Source organism: Chiloscyllium punctatum, chromosome 6, assembly GCF_047496795.1.
Source record: "Chiloscyllium punctatum isolate Juve2018m chromosome 6, sChiPun1.3, whole genome shotgun sequence".
In the NCBI taxonomy this organism is placed as follows: domain Eukaryota; kingdom Metazoa; phylum Chordata; class Chondrichthyes; order Orectolobiformes; family Hemiscylliidae; genus Chiloscyllium; species Chiloscyllium punctatum.
In genome coordinates this window covers 65,217,647-65,223,657 of record NC_092744.1, presented here as the reverse complement: position 1 = coordinate 65,223,657, position 6,011 = coordinate 65,217,647, and positions in this window count along the sequence as shown.

Below are 6,011 nucleotides of genomic sequence, written 5' to 3'. Positions count from 1 at the left end.
TTCCCTTCTATCGGAAGGATGTTGTGAAACTTGAAACAGTTTAAAAAAGATTTACAAGGATGTTGTCAGGATTAGACGGTTTGAGCTATATGGAGAGGCTGAATTAGCTGGGGCTGTTTTCCCTAAAGTGTTTGGAGGCTGAGGGATGACCTTGTAGAGGTTGATAAAATCATGAGGGGTATGGATAGGGTATATACACAAGGTCTTTTCCCTGGAGTGGGGGAGTCCAAAACTAGAAGGCATAGGTTTAGGGTGAGGGGAAAAAACTTAAAAAGGGACCTAAGGGGTAACCTTTTCATGCAGAGGGTGGTGCGTGTATGTAATGAGTTGCCAGAGGAAGTGGTTGTGGCTGGTACAATTACAACATTTAAAAGGCATCTGGATGGGTGAATAAATAGGAAGGGTTTAAAGGGATATGGGCCAAGTGCTGGCAAATGGGACTAGATTAGGTTAGCATACCTGGTCAGCATGGATGAGTTGGACCAACAGGTCTGTTTGCATGCTGCACATCTCTATGACTGTAAGCGCAGATATTTTCTGTTGGTGACTGGCTTGGAGATCATGCAATTTAATTATCAATCTCAGGAAGATGAAGGATTATCTGGCATTAATGTTGTTATGTTCTAGGTTGGCAGTATGTTGGATGTTGAGTTGGTCAATCAAGGGAGGGCCAGCCAATTTGATTGGTTTTAGCAGGTGCAGAGTAAGATTGGAAGCTTCACAGTTTTTGATCCAGCTAAAGAATTCATGGATGTTTTGAGAATAGAATTCCAGTCTGTAAGAAATAAGTAAACAATTCTGGAAGTCTACTCAAATTGTTCATGTTGACTGGTGACTTTGAAATTATTGATACAGTTGCATGCCTGGGAACAACTCATTATCTAAGGATTGCACTAAGGCTTGGCATCCATCATCTGAAATGCTTTAATTTAACTGGCAAATGACAATTTTGTTTTACTTTATCCCTTAACTGTCTGTTGATCTGTCGGTGTGTGGGTTATCAAGAAGATTGGGTTTAAATGATGAATATTAATTAGATTACCTTGTTTAGCTCTTTTCCTGCAAAAGTTAGACTCAGTAATAAATTGCTAATTTTTGTTAAAGTTTTGAACTCCGCCATTTGTAAAGTCTGATGAGGAACAATTGGGCAATTTTGAGCATCATTGAATGTTTTAATTTCACTGTGTTGCAAATCCTCTGATAGGTTGATTTGGTTTGGCCTGCTATCCCTGTGTTGTGACAATGTATTTTCCTATGAATGTAAGCTGTTGGTGGGAGATAGTGAATGCTGAAGGTGGTGAAAGGGGTGCCAGTCAAGCGGATTGTTTGGTACCAAATGGAGTCAGCCTCTTGATTTGATGGAGCTGTACTCATACCAGCAAGGAGGGAGTATTTATTCATATTCTGACTGAAGATGGTACATAGGGTTTAGGAGTCTGCTGAGATGCATGATGCATGATTCTCAGTCTCTCACCTCTTCTTGTAGTTAATGTATTTACATTTTTTAATCCATTTAAGTTACTGGTCAATGATGTTGATGTTCCCATTATGTTGATGTTTGCAAATTCAGACATAGTAATTCTATTGAATGCCAACATCAGATGGTTCAATTCTCTCTTCTTGGAAATGATCGTTGCCTCGCATTTATATGGTGTGAATGTTACTCACCACTTATTAATCCAAGCCTACATAACAAGCCTTGTTGCACATGGAGCTGAGAATGCTATTGAAAATTATGCAATCATCAGTGAATATCCTACTCCTGACCTTATGCTGAAGGAAGGCCCTTTAATGATCAAGCAGCCGAACACGTTTGGGCCTTGGATACTACCCTGTGAAGTCTTGCATTAAAATTTCAAGGCTTAAAAAAACATGATTCTTTAAAATAATTGAAAATAATAGATCACACTAAACATCATTTTAAATGTCATAATTTCTTTTCAAAATATTTTGGCATTAAGAAATGTCACATGAACATGAAGAAAGACATATGTTGTTTCTTTCTCTACTGAATGTGCAATCGCTGCCAGTTACAATAACCTATTTACTTTTTTTTTCTAACCATTTTGTGGAAAGACAGTGTTCATCATCATTAAGTAATTCAAAGCTTCAACAAGAATTTATGCAGTCCAGAAGTCATTACCCAATTACAATTATTTGGATAAATAATTTTGTGTATGAAGTAGTTTCCTTCAAGTCATTAAGAATTGTATTGAAGCTTATACAGACAAGTAATAGCTGAACACTTAGCATTATGCTGTAAATTATTCTATAGTTATTGAATTGGCAAAGCAATGAATTTTTCTGAATGTTACAGCATTTCTGAAAACATGTTAGAGAAGCTGAATTACTAATGAATGTAGTTAATTAAGCAAGAAAGCATTGATTTTGAGACCAGGTAGGGGATATAGTTTAGTCTATTATTCAAGAATGTATTGATTTGATGAAACAAAAACTAACAGCTTACATTCTTAAGATTGTAAGAAATATATGGAGATAGAGAACGACTGTGAAAACAAAAGCAAATTGAAGAGTATTAGGGACTAAAAAAAGGCACAATATTCATTGTGAGGGAAAATGAGACATGCATTGTGTCAATAATAGGATGGAAGATTTTCTCAGGATGTATCAGATAATTAGTTTAAGATATTCCAGATGAGTCGGTTAAATCAATGTTTCTCAGACAGGGTGACATAAACCTGGGCCTGGTTTCACTTATATTACAGCATAAATTGTGTTACATAGATAGAAAGCATATTGCATTGTGCGAAAGACTGTGTTCTCTTTTCACATTGATAGGTTGAGTATTATTGCAGAAATAAAGCTATTCCTGATGAGTGAACTGCTTCATCACTGTCAAATTAATATTTCAGTACCCAAGCGGAAAGCAAAGTTGGCCTTTCAAATGACTGGTAGAAATGTGCTGCTATTTTCTTATGCCTGGATGTACTTTTCCCAATTGTGAAATCATAAAATTTCTTCAGAGTTTGCAAAGTGCTTTTTAAAATGTGACTTTATTTGTCACAATTCAGCTGAGAAAGTGTTATAATCTGCTTCTCAGGAAATATTCTATATTATTGGTGACCTAAGTGTCCTTGACCAGATTTCTAGTCATCACAGGGTAATGGTTCAGTTCCAAGGATAAATAATCTTCTTGGGCAATTAGCCGCTAAACCATATATTCATGCTGTGGTTGCAGATGCTCCAAATGAAGTGCAGGAATTATGAGCTGGCCTAGCAGTATTATACAGAATGTCCTCTATTAAAAAGGAAACTACTAGATTCTGTGTTCTACTAATGAAATTTTAGAATCTTTCCTGTCATTTATTATGTTTCAGAACCAAAGTTGGCCCACTTCAAGAATCAGCTTGAGCCTGCTTTTGCTAAATCTGAAAACCGTACTTTTGAGAGGGACCCTGACTCAGGAAAATAAATGCATCTTACTGTAGTAATGTGGTGACTAGACAAAAGTATGTACGAGGCACATTAATTTTAATTAAGTGCTCATCTGAGTTACTTTCAAACCATTCTTTCCTGGTGCCCTAGACTGCCCGTTAATGATCTTGAACGAGCAGAATTTTTATTGCTTTTGAGCGATAATGGTCTATCAGATATTCTTCTCATATTTCTTCTCATATTTGTACAACTGGTAAGTTTATGTTACCTGAGGGAATGCTAACATACTCTTTCTAGGGTAGCCTCGGGTGTCAAGTACATGTGAGACTTTAAGCAGCATCCATGAAACTGGTTGAAATGATAGCATGGCTCTCAGCCAATAAACCATAATGCCTGGACGTTTTCCAAAAAGCCTGCAGCACACAAAGATTTTTTTGCTTATGTCAAGTAAAGAAAGTTTTCAGCCTCAGTTTGCTTTCAAACAAAATAAGCGTGGGTTGTGCTCTGCATTGGGTCCGGGGTTATACGCAGATCAGAACTGAGAACACCATTTAGGGTGTAGGTTTGCTCGCTGAGCTGTAGGTTTGATATCCAGACATTTCATTACCTGGCTAGGTAACATCATCAGTGGTGACCTCCAAGTGAAGCGAAGCTGTTGTCTCCTGCTTTCTATTTATATCTTTCTCCTGGATGGGGTTCCTGGGGTTGGTGGTGATGTCATTTTCTGTTCGTTTTCTGAGTGGTTGATAGATGGTATCTAGATCTATGTGTTTGTTTATGGTGTTGTGGTTGGAGTGCCAGGCCTCTAGGAATTCTCTGGCATGTCTTTGCTTAGCCTGTCCCAGGATAGATGTGTTGTCCCAGTGGAATTGGCGGTTTTTTTCCTCCGTGTGCAGAGCTATGAGGGTGAGAGGGTCGTGTCTTTTTTGTGGCTAGCTGGTGTTTGTATAGCCTGGTGGCTAACTTACTTCCTGTTTGTCCTACGTAGTGATTATGGCAGTCCTTGCATGGAATTTTATAGACGACGTTGGTTTTGTCCATGGGTTGTACTGAGTCTTTTAAGTTTGTTAGTTTTTGTTTGAGAGTGTTGGTGGGTTTGTGTGCTACTAGGATTCCGAGGGTTCTTAGTAGTCTGGCTGTCATTTCTGAAACTTCTTTGATGTATGGTCAGGTGGTTAGGGTTTCTGGCTGTGTTTGGTCTGCTTGTCGTGGTTTGTTCTTGAGGAATCTGCGGACTGTATTGTTTTTAAACCATAGAGTTTGATCATATTGAAAAGCATCTTTGGCAAGCTCCTTCGGATGGACAGTATAGGGAGGATGAGGAACGGTGAATTTTACTCCCGTCCATCAATGGAAACCAGAGTCTTGGGCAAATAAAACGCATTAGTCACTTAACTCATAGTAAAGGACTGGATCCCACATTTCCAACTGACAGATGGTAAGGCCACACGTGCTTGGTAAAATCTAATTTAGTCATTGGATTATTACCGTGATTTTATTTTCAGCTTAAGCAGGGAACTCATATAAACTCCCATTAGGAAAGTTTAATTCATAGAAACACAGAAAATAGAAGCAGGAGCAGGCCATTTAAGGTATAAAAAGAGACGATGAGGGAAATAACAAATGCGCTCATGGTAATATATCAAAATTTGCTGGACTCTGGGGCAGTTCTAGCAGATTGGAAAACAGCAAACACTTTACTTCTGTAGTGGGGAAAATGCTTGAGTCTATCATGAACAGTGAAATAGATAGACATCGGTATAGAAATTGTCCCATTGGGCAGACACAGTATTGGTTCATGAAATGCAGGTCATGTTAAACTAATTTACTGGAATTCTTTGAGGACACTACAAGCGTGGTGGACAACCTGGAACTGGTGGATGTGGTGTATATGGATTTCCAGATGGCATTTGACAAAGTGCCGCAAAAAAGACTGCTGCATAAACTAAAGGTGTACAGTGTTACAGGTGATGTATTAGCATGGATAGAGGATTGGTTAACTAGCAAAAAGCAAAGAGAGGTGATAAATGGGCATTTTTCTGTTTGGAGATAACTGGCAAGTGGTGTGCCTTGGGGATCAGTGCTGGGACTGCAATAGCTTACAAGCCAGAATTCAGTCAGGGATCTAACTTATCCAATAATAACATCAGCTGGAATTATAACAATTGTTAGAAGCTTAATTTTCTTTTATGTCTGCATAATTTCTGAAGTCTTGATAATGGCAGACACAGGGGAGTGACTGTAGACTGGGATGGAGATATAGTGATGGATGGAGGTGGCATGGGACATTGAAGTTGTTTTAAGTTGATTGGCTGTGGAGTAGATATAGGTGAATTGGTGGCCTGTACTATGAGTGGCCAAGATGTTGGCATTAACGTGTGGATCAATGGAGTATTAAGGGCATGGAGGTAACATAGGAGATGAGGAGGAATGGGGACGGGTGCGAAAATGTATGCTAGAGGGCCTAAGTCTTTTATCAAATTGGACCAAAGTCTTAGAGGACCAAGGTGGACCTTTGAACCAGCCGTGGTTCTAACCTTGGCACTCACCCACATCTGTAACCATCTCCAAACTGCCCCTAAAGACAGAAGGCCCAAATAGATAATGCCTCCATC